At 44.4% G+C, this 15,160-nt stretch overlaps 1 non-coding gene across 1 annotated transcript; it reads left to right on the top strand.

Moving 5' to 3' along the window:
* Positions 1–8,370: 8,370 nt before the first annotated feature.
* On the top strand, positions 8,371–8,455 carry TRNAR-UCU (transfer RNA arginine (anticodon UCU)). The gene is given in 2 exon segments: positions 8,371–8,407; positions 8,420–8,455. It is a non-coding gene; the product is annotated as a tRNA-Arg (tRNA).
* Positions 8,456–15,160: the final 6,705 nt, after the last annotated feature.

Here is a 15,160-nt window from a genome sequence, read left to right as displayed (position 1 = left end):
TTGGAAGGAAGAGAAGTGGATCTGAAGGGGCTGGGATTCAAGACCCACTCCCACAAGCTGTGAGACTGAAGGCAGAATGAGGACACTGAAGATCAAGTTCTACTCCCAAGATCATTCAGGCAACATTTCCGGAGTGACAGGGCCTGGTGCTACGTAAGCCTTGGGGAGAACTGCCTAAATTAGAAAGCAAGGATGTTTAACTTTCTAGAGCTTCTGGTTTAAAAAGAAGACAAGCTAAGGAATTCCGTGGTGGTCCACTGGTTAGGGTTTCAAGCTTTCACTGCTGTGGGCCCAGGTTTGATCTCTGGTTGGGCAACTAAGATCCCACAAGCTGTGTGACATGGGTGATCTAGCGACAAGAAAGTGTGGTTCCTTCCCCTCAAGATGCTGATAGTCTCAGAGAGGATATAGAAATAAGATAGAAAACTATATGACTCCCACCTCCAACCTAGAAGAGGAGCCGTCCCCACCAGCAGACTTGGCTGAAGAAGGTCTGGGACAGTTTGTGGAGGAGGTGACACGGGCTCATCAATTTCAGGCCCTGTAGCCTTGCCTTCAAAGGGCTTCGGGATCTTTGTCTCCTGACAAGTCAAACTTACTTCTGGTATCCATCCATGCTCTCCTGTCTGACTTTGCTCAAGATTGCCGAGTACATGGGAGCAAGGAAAGCACTTGTGTTTCTCACCACAGTGTGCCTGGAGACCAGCGGAGTGCCCTGGCATGTAGCTGTGCTTAGTGCTTAAGGGAATAAATGTGGCTTTTGCCAGCTCAAAGCCTGAGCAGCACTGAAGACCCAGGTCAGGCTTGGCCTTTGTCTAGCTATCCCAACAGCAGGGAGTGACTACCACCTACAGGAAGGTCCTACATTCTTCCTGAGCTCTTCCAGGCTTGGAAGCCTGGTTTGCAGCCGCAAGGTCTGGAATCACACACATGGTGCTGCCTGCCTCAGACACGGTATACCTGCTTCTGCCTTAGTTTCCCTTTGTGACTAGACTCCTTCTCTGAACACCAGCCTACTGGTCCGAGACGATCAACCAGTTCTTTCCAAAACCTTCCCTTTGGGGGCTGGGTCATGTTCCATTTATCCTCAGCTGTGATTCTTGTCCTCCTGTGAATGGGCTGATGGCACAGAACCATGGAACTGGCCTGAACCTGACTTGGTCACCAGTGCCTTGAACTTCGGTGACCTTTTCCACCAGTACCTGTTGCAGCCAAGGCCAAGTTAGCTGGACCCATTCAGACACTGGACTGCTCAGCCACTGCCATTTCCCCAGCCCTGACCTGTCTTTTTCCTCCATCCTCCCTAGTCTGTTTACTAACTCCTTGCCTGGAGTTCCTTGCAGGCAAGTCGGCCCTAGGTTAGGTAGCCCTTTCCAAATGCAGCTTCCTCCCTGCTTTGCCCTTTCAGGATGTAATCTCAGTCTCTCCCCTTGAAGCCCCAGACCACTGCACCTGTCTCACTGAGACACTGTTTTACCTTGCATCACAATTGTGTACCTTTCATCATATATTCTAGGCAGTAAGCCAGGCGCACGTCTTTTTCCTTTGTATGTCAACCAGACACTCAACCATTGCTTGTTGAAGAGATGAAGTCATAAGACAACACTAAGCACAAATCAAATGGGATGTAATTTTCCCTGACCCTTGGGCTCCATTCCATTCAGCCTGTGTATCACCTCCTAAATTAACCATTCTAAAACACAGCCATTCTCATGCCAAAAGAAACGACCTACTGTGTGAAATCCACGTTCCTCATCCTGAACCAAGCTTGCCCCCAGCTCCCTTGCCACAATCCGGCCTCCATCCTACTTGCCCGGCATCCTGACTCTGCAAACCCTCACCCCAGCTGTACATTCATAAGGACTCTTTTGTGTCTCTTTTCTACATTAATATCTAAATTTCTTCATTCTGGCACTTTTTCTTTTCCTTCTTCTATTCCACCTTGCCACCTAGTGTATTAAATAGCTTGCTTAATGGTGAGCACTAAGCTTATTAGGATGAAAAAAGCAATCATTTAAATGTTGTGAGCAGATTTTGTCTTCATAAATCCTTCAGGGATACATTGTTTTTCTCTTGCTTTGGGAAACCATGTGGTTGTACTCAGGAAAAGAAGAATCCACACAAGGTTCTTGGGGGAGAGTAATGAGGAAACCACGGAGCTGAAGGTAGATGTTTTAGTTGGAGAAGCTGAGTGTTCTGTTTGGTACATCATGTAAATATGACGTCAACAGCTGAGTAGGAGTTCGGTAGGGAGGTTGAGAATGTTTCTTGAGTTGCAACAAATTTAGCTGACCCTGTATCTGAGGTGGTTTGTTCCTGCAGAATGTATGAGATTTCTTTATTGAGAGCTGCTTGCTAATAATAACAGCAAACAGTTGCTACACACTTACTGTGTGCCAGGACTCAAATTGCAGAAACCCTTACAAGGATTAACTCCCATAATCCTCACAACAACTTTAGGATTTTTCAGAGGTGGAGGAGAAGGCTCAGAAAAGTTAAAGCTGATGTCTTACAAATTAGAGGCACAACCAAGATGTGAACACCAGGAGTCTGACTTCGCAGCCTATGTTCCTAACCACCAATCTCGGAATGTTTGATTTAAAAAAAAAATCTCTTCCTTTACATTTTTTCTTTTAAAAAGATAATTAGCATAGAGTATATGCTTTTCATTTGGGAATGCAAACTCAAAAGCCGTTTACTGGTAGGGATACCCAATCACATTTTGCCACTTTTTCATATGCCATCTTCCGTTAGTTTGCTCCTTATTTCATAGTCACAGGTATTTCTCCCAAGGAATCTGAAGTGTCCTTAAAGGTAGGGATTGTGTCTTAAACTTCTATTCTAGCTGACACAGTAGGCCCAACTGTATCCTCCCTAAATACTCCTTGAATTGAATTACAGTGGTACGCTAATGACCTTCTCCCTCTGGAGCAAAGCAAAGCTAGTGAAAATAAATAGAAATACAGTGGATTTCTAGAGATTCTGGGGAAGGCTGAAGCTGCTTTTAAGCACTGCAAATAGAACTCAGGATCTTTAAAATAATCCTCCTATACAAACATGAGAAGTGTTACTGCAGACTCCCAAAGGAGTATAATGATCTGAACTTAAAAATAAGACACCGAGATGAAGTAGGGTTTTGCTGCCCAGGGAACTCAAACTGCAGCTGTGTGATCAGCCGCTCACAGGTGGTTATACAGTCCATGCTTTGGCTCCCTCTGTTGGCAGAAAAGAAGAGGCTTGTCTGTTTTTACCTGTAGGAATTCTTGGTGCAAGCTGTGTGATGGCTGTAAACTGCATGTACTATTGCCTGAGATTCAGCTCTTAGATTTAGGAAAGGGGATGAGAAAGCCTACTGGATCTTTCTCCTTAGATGGAAACTAAATACAGATTTACATTCCTTTTATATGCTAACATCGCTGCCTCTAAAACCAGACTCACTACAAACCACTTATTGTCAGAGCACAGACACAGCACTTGTTCTGCCATGGCTTTCCCAGGCACCAACTGTAAGATGGAAGAAAGTACACCTTGATTGCTCACAGAGCTGGTCGCACAAGCCCTGGTTTTCCCACACTGTCTGGTAACTTTGTATCTTGGTAATGTTTTCCATGACAAAGACAACTACTAAAAGCAATCCAATATCTAAAAATTATTTGCTTGATTTATTAAGTGGAATTAAGGACAAACACATCTTTCCTTAACATGTGATTTCTTTTTCTATTCCCCCTTCCCAGACCTTTCACATATGAGTCTGAACTGTTAATCATGTCAATGATTCATCATTTGTGATTTGGCTCCAATGCTCCCAGAATTCCTCTGTATGGTATTCCAAGGAAACATTCAGTGAGTTCAGTTCAGTTCAGTCCAGTCGCTCAGTCGTGTCCGACTCTTTGCGACCGCATGAATCGCAGCACACCAGGCCTCCCTGTCCATCACCAACTCCTGGAGTTCACTCAAACTCATGTCCATCGAGTCGGTAATGCCATCCAGCCATCTCATCCTCTGTCGTCCCTTTCTCCTCCTGCCCTCAATCCCTCCTAGCATCAGAGTCTTTTCCAGTGAGTCAACTCTTCACATGAGGTGGCCAAAGTACTGGAGTTTCAGCTTTAGCATCAGTCCTTCCAAAGAAATCCCAGGACTGATCTCCTTCAGAATGGACTGGTTGGATCTCCTTGCAGTCCAAGGGACTCTCAAGAGTCTTCTCCAACACCACAGTTCAAAAGCAGCAATTCTTCGGTGCTCAGCTTTCTTCACAGTCCAACTCTCACATCCATACATGACTACTGGAAAAACCATAGCCTCGACTAGACGGACCTTTGTTGGCAAAGTAATGTCTCTGTTTTTTAATATGCTATCTAGGTTGATCATAACTTTCCTTCCAAGGAGTAAGCATCTTTTAATTTCATGGCTGCAGTCACCATCTGCAGTGATTTTGGAGCCCCCCAAAATAAAATCTGACACTGTTTCCACTGTTTCCCCATCTATTTGCCATGAAGTGATGGGACCAGATGCCATGATCTTGGTTTTCTGAATGTTGAGCTTTAAGTCAACTTTTTCACTCTCCTCTTTCACTTTCATCACGAGGCTTTTTAGTTCCTCTTGACTTTCTGCCATAAGGGTGGTGTCATCTGCATATCTGAGGTTATTGATATTTCTCCCAGCAGTCTTGATTCCAGCTTGTGTTTCTTCCAGTCCAGTGTTTCTCATGATGTACTCTGCATATAAGTTAAATAAGCAGGGTGACAATATACAGCCTTGACGGACTCCTTTTCCTATTTGAAACCAGTCTGTTGTTCCATGTCCAGTTCTAACTGTTGCTTCCTGACCTGTATACACATTTCTCAAAGGCAGGTCAGGTGGTCTGGTATTCCCATCTCTTGAAGAATTTTCCACAGTTTATTGTGATACACACAGTCAAAGGCTTTGGCACAGTCAATAAAGCAGAAATAAATGTTTTTCTGGAACTCTGTTGCTTTTTCGATGATCCAGCAGATGTTGGCAATTTGATCTCTGGTTCCTCTGCCTTTTCTAAAACCAGCTTGAACATCTGGAAGTTCGCGGTTCATGTACTGCTGACGCTTGGCATGGAGAATTTTGAGCATTACTTTACATTGCAATTGCAAGGACTAGTGAAGACTCTAAGATACCACTAATGCCTGGCACATTTCCAAGTTCAAAAAAGATTAAACAAAAACACTCTGAAGTCATTTGCTATTTTAAGAGTTAATTTTGTATATGTCAGAATTTCTCCTTCCTGCATATGAGGATATTTATTTCATTAATCTTAAAGAGGGCATAATGATGTTTTACATAAAGTGCTTACTGTCAAGAAACTTTATGTATTGTGGTAAAATGAAACATACAGGCCTAGCATCATTCTGGGCTCCGGCATTGTTTGGAGAGGCAATGAACACAGGCCCTTAGCATCCCTGCACGTTCTTGCTGAGTGTGCTAAGAATGTAAGACCCTGCTCACTTGGGTCATTCTTCCAGGCTGTTTGCAGTGACCAACCTTGAAGCATTAGGGAATGTCTGTGAGACAAAGAGCCAGCTTGCTTACTGCTTGCTATAAAATGGAAGGTTCCCCAAGATCAGTATTCCTCTTATGTAATGAAACTCATTATGTGTGCAATCATCCATCTGAGCCCACCTGCTTCTTTCCTGTGAGAATTGGGGTTCAGAGAACTGATACAATCATGTTAGCACTCTGGCTACGGTGAAAGTCTTTCATCTCTGACCCAGGAGTCCTATGTGTTCTGCCAACATCCATGAAACTGGAAGGATGTCATAACTGGCAAGTAGGGTAAAACAGACGATTCTTCAAAGTTCTTGTCACACTCCAGCGGGGCCTCCCTACACAAGTCATTCAAACTCTTTAGCTGCAGTTTCCCTTCCTTATAAAGAGGATGTAGTATCTGGCTCATAACACTGTAGTGGTTCAGTTCAGTTCAGTGGCTCAGTCATGTCCGACTCTTTTCGACCCCATGGATTGCAGCATGCCAGGCTTCCCTGTCCATCACCAACTCCTGGAGCCTGCTCAAACTCATGTCCATCAAGTGGGTGATGCCATCCAACCATCTCATCTTCTGTAGTCCTCTTCTCCTACTGCCCTCAATCTTTCCCAGTATCGGGATCTTTTCCAAGGAGTCAATTTTTGCATCAGGTGGCCAAAGTATTGGAGCTTCAGCTTCAGCATCAGTCCTTCCAATGAATATTCAGGACTGATTTCCTTTAAGATTGACTGGTTTGATCTCCTTGCAGTCCAAGGGACTCTCAAGAGTCTTCTCCAACAGCACAATTCAAAGGCATCAATTTTTCCACGCTCAGCTTTCTTTATGGTCTAACTCACATCCATACATGATTATTGGAAAAACCATAGCTTTGACTTGATGGACTTCTGCGGCAAAGTAATGTCCCTGCTTTTTAATATGCTGTCTAGGTTGGTCATAGCTTTTCTTCCAAGGAGAAGAAAAGCTTCTAATTTCATCTTTTAATTTCATGGCTGCAGTCACCATCTGCAGTGATTTTGGAGCCTAAGAAAATAAAGTCTGTCACTGTTTCCATTGTTTCCCCATCTATTTGCCATGAAGTGATGGGATTGGATGCCATGATCTTCGTTTTTTGAATGTTGAGTTTTAAGCCAGGTTTTAAGTCTCCTGTTTCACTTTCATTAAGAGATTCTTTAGCTCCTCTTCACGTTCTGCTATAAGGGTGGTATCATCTGCGTATCTGAGGTCATTGATACTTCTCCTGGCAATCTTGATCCCAGCTTGTGTTTAATCCAGCCCGAAATTTCACATGACGTACTCCGCATATAAGTTAAATAAGCAGGGTGACAATAGCCAGCCGTGACTACTCCTTTCCCGATCTGAAACCTGTCTGTTGTTCCATGTCCGGTTCTATCTGTTGCTTCTTGAGTTGCTTACAGATTTCTCAGGAGGCAGGTAAGGTGGTCTGGTGTTTCCAACTCTTAAAGAATTTTCCAGTTTGTTGTGATCCACAAAGACTTTGGCGTAATCAAAGTGGAGTGAAGTTAAATAAGAATGCACTGATCCCTACTCTACTCGACCCTTCCTGGGCGCTTCCTCTCTCTTTAGCACTAGGATAGGGTGTGGAAGGCACGATGTAGCTAGCTGGGCAGAGTGGAACGGAGTAGACCACAGGGTAGGCTGCAAACGAACCTGAAGAGACAGCACAGTAGCAGCCCCGCAATTTCTAAGTAGGCGGGCTCGGAAAACCGCAAGCTGATTGGAGCGGGGACCAGGATTTTGTATGCAAAGGCGTTTGCGGGGCAACCACGCGTTTTTTACTTGGCTCGTCTATTTCAAGTGGCTTTCGGGTCGTACTGATAGAAATTACAGGGAGCACTGAAACCCCAGGTGCCCTCAGACAAATCCTTGGATTCGTGGCGACCGCGCCCTTTCGAGCAGCGGGAGCTTACCCAGCCTGTGGCTGCGCCGCCTCCCGGAAACCCCGCGGCTGCTCTCGGGTGCGCGCCCCCCGACCGCTCGCGACCGCTCACGCATGCTCCCCAAGCTCCCACGCGCGCAGGCCCTTCGCCGCCGCCGCCGCCCACGCAGCCGGGTGCTCTGGCCGCGCGGACTCGGCGGCTGCGCTGCGCCCACCGAGCCAGCTGCCGGCGCTGGGACGACCTCTCGGAGGATGCTGCCGCGCGGGGCGCGTCGCCCCCCTCAGTCCACCAGAGCCCGGATACCTCAGAAATTCGGCTCTGGGTCTGTGGGGAGCGAAATGCAACCCAAACTCCATTTTGCCGAACCCCGCGCAAATAAACACACACAAGCATTCACACAGACGTCGCCGCGACCCGCGCCCGCCGCGGCGGATCCCGGCCGCGTGCGGCCAGGGAAGAGCTCGGGACTCGGGAGGGGTCGCTGCTCGGGACCAGCCGATAAACGGTGCTACGTAAGTGCCCGGCGTTACCGGCCCGGCTTAAAGGCGCAACTGCCGGCCCGAGGCCTGCAACGCCGGGGCGGGGCCAGGCCGCGCGGAACCGGCCGCGGGAGAGCGGGCAGGCGGGGGAGATCGGAAAGGAAAATAGCCGGGGAGGAAGAGCGCGGGCGTGATTTGTCCCCCTCGGCCAGGTACGGCGGCGCCCAGGGCGGGCGGGAGACCGGGCTGCGGCTGAGCGCAGACTCACCAGCCCGCGCCCGGCGCCCCCAACATCCCTTCTCTTGCAAGACTAAGCCGAGTTTATTAAAAGGCGGTCGCCGAATGAGGAGGGGCGCCAGCGGCCGATGTTTGGAAGTGCCCTGGCCTCAGTGATGCAGACCAACAGTATGGGGGCGGTGGGAAGGGCGCGGGGCCGTCGCCTCTGGCTTAACAGAGCAGATGCGCGGAGACTCCAACAGGTGGCTCCGTGGCGCAATGGATAGCGCATTGGACTTCTAGAGGCTGAAGACATTCAAAGGTTCCGGGTTCGAGTCCCGGCGGAGTCGGAGGTTTTTTCCGACCCCCTGTTTTATTTTCTACACCTGTCATTTCTCTCCTTTTCTTAAAGGGTGTACACTCGCATCGCATTCTCTGCCCGCTCTCCCTAATGCCTTCGGCTTTCTGCAGCTCTTTTTCTTCTAGTCGCTCGCACCTCTATAGTCTGTCCCTCCCCCTACTTCCCTGCCTCGGTGGCTCTGGGCCAGGGCCCTCCCGACTCCGGAGCCTGATCCGGGAACTGGGAAAAGCAGTCCGTGCGGCATCGAGGCAAGGTCTCGCGGTTTCGGCCTAAGCAGAGCGCGGGGATGGCCCCGTCTCGGTTGTTCCGGAGAGCTGGCTCCAGACCCCTTCGCCAGAGCCGCGATTGTGGCTGCTAGGGAGGGAGGGGCGAGCGAAGGACAAGGAAACGCGCCCACACGGTGAACAGTCCTCCAGCCCAGAAGGCTCCCACATTGTCACGAACTGGAATCCCCAGTGGGATCCTGTCACAAATACAGATTTCTGGGCGTCACCCCAGTGGGGCCCAGGAATCTGACTTTCGAATAAGAACGCCTGCTCCTCTCCTCCATGATTCCGGTGCAAAAAGACCCAAGGTCTACTCTGCCTGTCAGCTCTTTTAGGCATGGCTATCTTACACCTCTTTACCGACTGAGCTACCGGCGAAGCCCTTCTGACAATTCATATCGTTGCAGGAGATTAGGGTTCTACCTCGATGAATGCGAATAAATCAGTGAGTGAATGAAATTTTAACAGTGCTGCAACAAACAATTTATGCAAAAAATACAAAATCCCAAATTGTTCAAAAAAGTACAGGGAAAAGCAAACATCTTTGTTCTTCCTATTTCCCAGCCCTTCAGCTCTATAAGCCATCAGTGAAAACGGTTTCTTGGAAATATTTTCAGATTTATTTTATGCACATGTCAGCATTTCTGCATCTACCCTCTTTATGTTTGTTGATGTTGATGTAGGTGGTTTCGCATTGCCATTGGTGGTATGCTATGCTTGCTAACTCACTTATTAATGCAATAGGACTGCCTTGTTCCATTGCACCTAAGTATCATAATGATTTAATAGTCCCCAATAGTTGGCTATATCAGTGTTATGTATTTTCCTAGTGTTTCAGTGAACATCCTTATTCTTTAGTGTACACAAGTGCAAATTTATTTGTAGGATAGATTCCTAGGAAATTGAATTGCTGGGTCAAAGGCTTGTTTGTGCGTTCTTTGATAGATATTACCAAATTGCTTTGGTAGAGACTGTATCCATTTTACTGTCACTAACAGTGATAAAAGTGGCATTTCAAATTTGCTTAGAAAGGAGGAGTGTTCACTGTCAGTGATTCTGAGACAAAATTCCCACTTCAGTCCTTTTACAGAGGTATATTTCAGATGAAAATACAAATAATATGACCATCAAAAGCACTAAAATAGAATGTGATGAAGTTGTTTAATAACTTAAGGGGTACAACTCCAAACCTAGAAGCCACTAAAAAATCAATAAATCCAAATATATGGATTTCTGTAAGACAAAAAATAAAATACCGTAAACAAAATCAAAAGACAAACTGGAAAAGAACAATTGTAATACATATCACAAAAAAGGGCTGGTTTCTTTAGTGTGTAAAGAACACCTGCAAACCAATAAGCAAATGACCAATGATGGAATAGAAAAATGACCAAACCCACCACACACACAGTAGGTATCTAGAAAATATATTTGGGTTTGTTTTCTTTTAAACAGACATTATATTTTGGCTTTAACTTCTTTTTCTAAAGTTAAATCTGATAGTTTTGTAGACAACCAAGATTCCTGTGCTATTTATTAGTTGCACTAAAGTACTCACCTACCTTTCTTATTTAAAAAAATGTTAATAGACATACAGTTGATCTGCAGTGTTGTATACAGTATAGCGATTCAGTTATATATAAAAATATTCTTTTTTCACATACTCTTCCAGGATAGGTTATTATGAGATATTGAGTATAGTTCTATGTCTACTGTTATTTTGTATATAGAGGTCTGTATTGGTTAATCCCAAGTTTCCCTCTCCCCCGTACCTTTTTGGTAACCATAAATTTGTTTTCTTTGGCTGTGAGTCTATTTCTGTTTTGTAAATAAGTTCATTTGTATCGGTTTTAAAAGATGCATATAAGTGATACCATATGCTATTTGTGTTTCTCTGTTTGACTTAATATGATAATCTCTAGGTCCATCCATGTTGTTGCAAATGGCATAATTTCATTCTTTTTTATGGCTGAGTAATATTCCATCATGTGCGTGTATGTGAATACCACATTTTCTTTATCCATTCATCTGTCAATGGACACTTAGGGTGCTTCCATGTCTTGGCTATTGTAAACAGTACTGCAGTGAACATTCGGATGCATGTTATGTTAATTCAAATTAGAGTATTCTTCAGATATATGCCCAGGAGTGGGGTTGCTGGATCATATGACAACTCTGTTTTTAGTTTTTAAGGAACCTCTAGTGGTCTCCACAGTGACTACACAAATTTACATCCCCCCCCACAATGTGTAGGAGAATTCCTTTTTCTGCACACACTCTCCAACATTTATTATTTGTATACTTTTTAATGATGGCCATTTTGACTGGTGTGAGATGATACCTCACTGTAGTTTTGATTTCCTTTTCACTAATAGTTAACCACATTGAGCATCTGTTCATGTGACTGTTGGCCATCTGTATGTCCTCTTTGGAGAAATGTCTGTTTAGGTCTTCTGCCCATATACTGATTGGGTTGTTTTTTTGATCTTAAGCTGTATGAGCTGTTTGTATATTTTGGAAATTAATCTCTTGGTAACATTGTTTGCAAATATTTTTTATACTCTGTAGATTGTCCTCTTATGGTTTTCTTTGCTTTGCAAAAGCTTTTAAGTTTAATTAGGCCCCATTTGTTTATTTCTGTTTTTATTTTCATTACTCTAGGAGACAGGTCCAAAAACATTCTGTAATTTATGTCAAAAAGTGTCCTGTCTTTTCCTCCAGGAGTTTTATGGTATCTGGTCTTACATTTAGGTCTTTAATCCATTTTGAGTTTTTTATACAGTGTTCAAGATGTTCTAATTTCATTCTTTTACAGGTTGCTGCCTAGTTTTCCCAGCACCACTTATTGAAGAGACTGTCTTTTCTTCACTGAATATTCTTGCTTCCTTTGTTGTAGATTAATTTTGACCATAAGTGAGTGAGTTTACTTCTGGGCTTTCTGTTCTGTTTCATTGATCTGTGTGTCTGTTTTTGTGCCAGTATCATACTGTTTTGATTACTGTAGCTTTGAAGTATAGTCCCAGGTCAAGGAGCTTGACTCCTCCAGCTCAGTTCTTCTTTCTCAAGATTGTTTTGGCTACGAGGGTCTTTTGTGTTTCCTAGAAATTTAAAATTTTTTGTTCCAGATCTGTGAAAAATGCCATTGGTAATTTGGTAGGGATCACATTGAATCTGTATGTTGCCTTGGGTTATAGAGCCACTTTAACAATATTGATTCTTCAATACAAGAACATGGTGCATCTTTTCATGTCTTTCTTTCATCTACATCTACAGTTTTTGGAGTACTGGTTTTTGTCTCCTTTGGTAAGCTTATTGCTAGGTATTTTATTATTTTTGGTGTGATGGTAAATGGGATTTTTTCCTTAATTTCTCTTTCTGCTATTTTGTTGTTAGTGTATAGAAATGGAGCAAGTTTCTAGATATTAGTTGTGTATCTTGCAACTTTACTGACTCGCTGATGAGCTCTGGTAGTTTTCTTGTGGACTTTGGCGTTCTCTGTGTCCAGCACCATGTCACCTGCAGACAGTGACAGCGTTAGTTCTTCCTTTCCAATCTGGATGCCTTTCCTTTCCGTTTCTTCCCTGATAGCTGTATCTAGGGTGTCCAAAACTGTTAGTATGTTGAATAAAAGTGGCAAGAGTGGGCATCCTTGTCTTGTTCTTCATCTTAGAGGGAATGCATTCAGCTTTTCATCAGTGAGGATATTAGCTGTGGGTTTGGATGTGTGTTCTGTGTCAGCCCTCTGAATATGGATCCCAAGCTGGAACAGCACAAGATGGGAGGCTGGATGACCAGTTCAGGGCTGTTGAGGTCATCTAGGTAAGAAAATGATGAGGGCTGGAACTAGGGAGGGGGTTTGGAGAGAGGGATGAGTATACAAATTGAGAGAGATTAAAGGAAGCCAAATTGATGGGACTTGATGAATTAAGTGATATATAGAGGAGCAGGGGCAGTCAGAAAAAAACTCATTTCTAACCAGGGACTATGGGTGGATACTGAAAGAGTCATGAAGGAGACAGACAGAGAAGTGGGTCAAGTTCAGATTTCTTGAGGTCTCTGTGGAACATCCTGGAGAAGCTGTACAATGGCAGTTGATATGCAATGCCAGGTACATAGCAAGCTCTCAGTAAATACTTACCAAATGAAAGGACTAAAAGGAAAGTAGGTATTTAGGGAAAGAGGGAAGAAAGAGGTCTAGAGCTCAGGAGGCTGATCTAGGCTTGAGATTTAAAATTCATTCACCTACAGATGACACTTGAAGCTCTGGACCATGTGATGTCATGTGGGGGAGTGTAGATGGTATATGGAGAGATGAGGATTGAAGACAAAAACCTAGAGATAGACAGTTGAAGGATAGTAAAAGAATGAGTTCTTCAGAGAGAACAAAAAGAGTAGCCAGGGAGGTATTAATAGGAAGAAATCCAGGAAGAAGCATTATCTCTGAAAACTGATGGAGTAAGTTTCCACTTGAGGAGGACCGAGTCAAGAGGAAAAGGAAGACATCTCACATTTTTCTAAACACCTGCTTCATGATAGCAACTTTATTTAACCCTTGCCATTTAATTATCCCCCAAACCCTAAAAAGCACAAAATCTCCCCATTTTACAGATGAGAAAATTGAGGTGCAAAAATGTTATGGGGGTAAGGTGAAAGGATTAGCCTAAGCATGATGGAAGAGTGTCTGCTCTTCTAAGGCAAGCAGGAAGAGGGCAGAGCTTAAAGCATGAAGATGGAGAAGGAAAAATTATAGGTTTCCATGTTTGAGGACCTGTTTCCTTTGTGTCCTCTTTCACTGCTCTGTGTCACACACTCAGAATTCAGGAAGGTATTGACAAAGTGGGAGCTCTGCCCCAAAGGTGGAGACATTCCTATCTTAATGCCACATAGAGCCAGTACAGACCTAAAAGACCAGGGGCTCAGGGAGGTTTCATTCCAGCTTCCTCTTAATCTGAGGCTTTCTGTATCAAAAAATTAAAAAAAACATTTTACAACTTCATCCACCTTCTATGGCAGCTACTCGATCAGGAGACCCAGGCTCCTTATTCTTCCATCTTCAAAATGCAACTTCCACCTCATGGTCCAAGATGATTGCTGCTGCCCCTGCTGTCAGGTCAGCATACTAGTTAGTAGGGAGAAGGTAAAGGGACAGAGCCTCATTTCAAGCTCACCTTTCTTTGAGGACACCTCCCAGAAGTTGCACAAACCACGTTCATTCACATCCCATGGAAAGGTGGGACTATTCCCAGCTAAAAATCATATGTTCTGTTAACTGTAAAAGAAAGGGGAAAAATCCAGCAGTTTCTGCTGGTGATGCTGAAATAGGTATGCACATAGCTGTAGTGCATAGCTAAAATGAAAGTGGAACAGAATTAAACGTATTAGCTCTGTGACTTTAGGCAGGTTACTTAATTTCTCTGTGCCTCAGTTTCTTCATTAATAAAATGATGAGGATAATAGTAGGACTTATCTCCTGGGTTTACCTAAAGGTTACCTAAATTGTTATATATGTATGTACGTTTCATACATATGTACATACATACATAATGGTTACATAAAATAAGTTGTAAGTCCTTAGAAAATGCCCGGCACTTAGTAAGTGCTATAGTGTTTATTAAAAACAAAGTAAAAATAAGCAGAGTCAAATGGGAATTCCAAGGATGCACGTATTGGTGGGGAAAAAACAAAAAGTACTTGATGAAGAAATGTAGAACATCAGCTCATTGATGCCTGGAATGGTCTTATTCCTTCCCTGGGCACCCGGAGCCCCTGGGCCTATTGCCTTGCACAGAGAAGATGCCCAAAGTACTGGTTTCTGAATGGGTTTGAAAGGTTAGTAGTATTTTTTTAGGTGGGTTGAAGGCAAGGAGAATAGTCTAGGTGGAGTTAACCATATGAACAGAAATAAAAGGTGAATGCTTACCGTATCCAGCACAGTAGCTAGTGTGCAGAGCGTGGTATATCAGCTAGTTTGGTTTGGCTGACATCTGTCAGTTGGGTCCAGGCAGAAAGACACATCACTTTAGGAAATGTAATATGGGGAACTGTCACATAGGTGATCAAAGTGTCGGTAACCCAGAAATTCCAACAGCAGGAAACCTCTTATCACTCCTAGTGCCAGCGGGACATAGGAGGAGGTGTTGTTCCTAGAACCCAGAATCCTGAGTGGTGGGGCACTGCCTGGTGGGAGCTGGGAAATGGCAGAGCTGCAACCCAACCCAAGCCAGAGAGGGAGAGAAACACCCTCTTCCCTTCTTCTGTCCTCCTCTCAGGTCAGTGTCTCACTGGAAAGTCAGTTTGGCATCTGGGAAACATCACTTCTTGAAGCCCAGAGCAGAGCAGTGAGAGAGAGCAGATGACCAGCAAAAAGGCAGTTTGGAGCCTAGGCAGGGCAGTGAGGAACATAAGCCTGTGGTGGTGTCCTTTTATGG

This window comes from Budorcas taxicolor, chromosome 3 (assembly GCF_023091745.1).
Source record: "Budorcas taxicolor isolate Tak-1 chromosome 3, Takin1.1, whole genome shotgun sequence".
Classification (NCBI taxonomy): domain Eukaryota; kingdom Metazoa; phylum Chordata; class Mammalia; order Artiodactyla; family Bovidae; genus Budorcas; species Budorcas taxicolor.
This window is presented reverse-complemented; position numbering and strand designations above follow the sequence as displayed.